This window comes from Meleagris gallopavo, chromosome 7 (assembly GCF_000146605.3).
Source record: "Meleagris gallopavo isolate NT-WF06-2002-E0010 breed Aviagen turkey brand Nicholas breeding stock chromosome 7, Turkey_5.1, whole genome shotgun sequence".
NCBI lineage: Eukaryota > Metazoa > Chordata > Aves > Galliformes > Phasianidae > Meleagris > Meleagris gallopavo.
In genome coordinates, this window is record NC_015017.2 from 11,992,971 (window position 1) to 11,993,604 (window position 634).

The 634-nt window shown below is 47.5% G+C and overlaps 1 protein-coding gene and 1 long non-coding RNA gene across 13 annotated transcripts in view; one reads left to right on the forward strand and one right to left on the reverse strand.

Moving 5' to 3' along the window:
- Nucleotides 1-634, reverse strand: part of ADAM23 (ADAM metallopeptidase domain 23) — a 102,322-nt gene that overhangs the window by 65,375 nt on the left and 36,313 nt on the right. The window lies entirely within an intron of this gene.
- The window catches only part of LOC104911655, an 18,214-nt gene continuing 17,586 nt past the window's right edge, over nucleotides 7-634 (forward strand). For all 5 annotated transcript variants that reach the window (XR_004160303.1, XR_004160302.1, XR_002116598.2 and 2 more), the window contains exon 1: nucleotides 7-197. This is a non-coding gene — a long non-coding RNA (uncharacterized LOC104911655). The remainder of the gene's footprint in view (nucleotides 198-634) is intronic.

Genomic DNA, 634 nt, shown 5'->3' on the forward strand with positions numbered 1-634 from the left:
ACGCGCAGGGCGAGCCGTTACGCGCAGCCGTTGACGCCTCCCCCGATGGCGGCCGCGCTGAGAATGGCGCGGTGACACCTGAGAGCGGGCTGCGCGTTTCCTTCGTGAGGCCGGCAGCCCTCGGGCTCCAGTCAAACGCGCCTGAGTGAACCATCACGACGAGGAAACTGTCACGGAGATAAAATAACTTCAGCCAGGTAGAAGATTAACCTGCTTCTTTGTAGTCTTTCCACAGCCTTGGGACTCAGGAGACCTTACAGCTGCATTTCCTCAGATACCAGGCTGGATGCTGAGCTCTTAGCATGCATTTTGCCTGCAGATTTGCAATATCCAGGAATAGATGCACTTTATTTAGGTTCAGGCCTCCTAGCTGAGGAAAAAGGGCAATTCTCTTTTTTGCGTGGATCCCCCTTTTCTTATTCATCTTCTGCTGAGTGCTGGTACCACACAGATTTTCAAAAATACAGAATTTTTCTCTGCTTTATCTAACACTCTTCACAGGCCAGCCCGAATTAATACAGACTTTGTATCACCAAATTCATTACCATAGCTAATTTAGAAGATACAAGAAACTTTGCAGATCATTATCACGCAGACTGTTTTACAGCAGTACCATTACTGATATATATATATA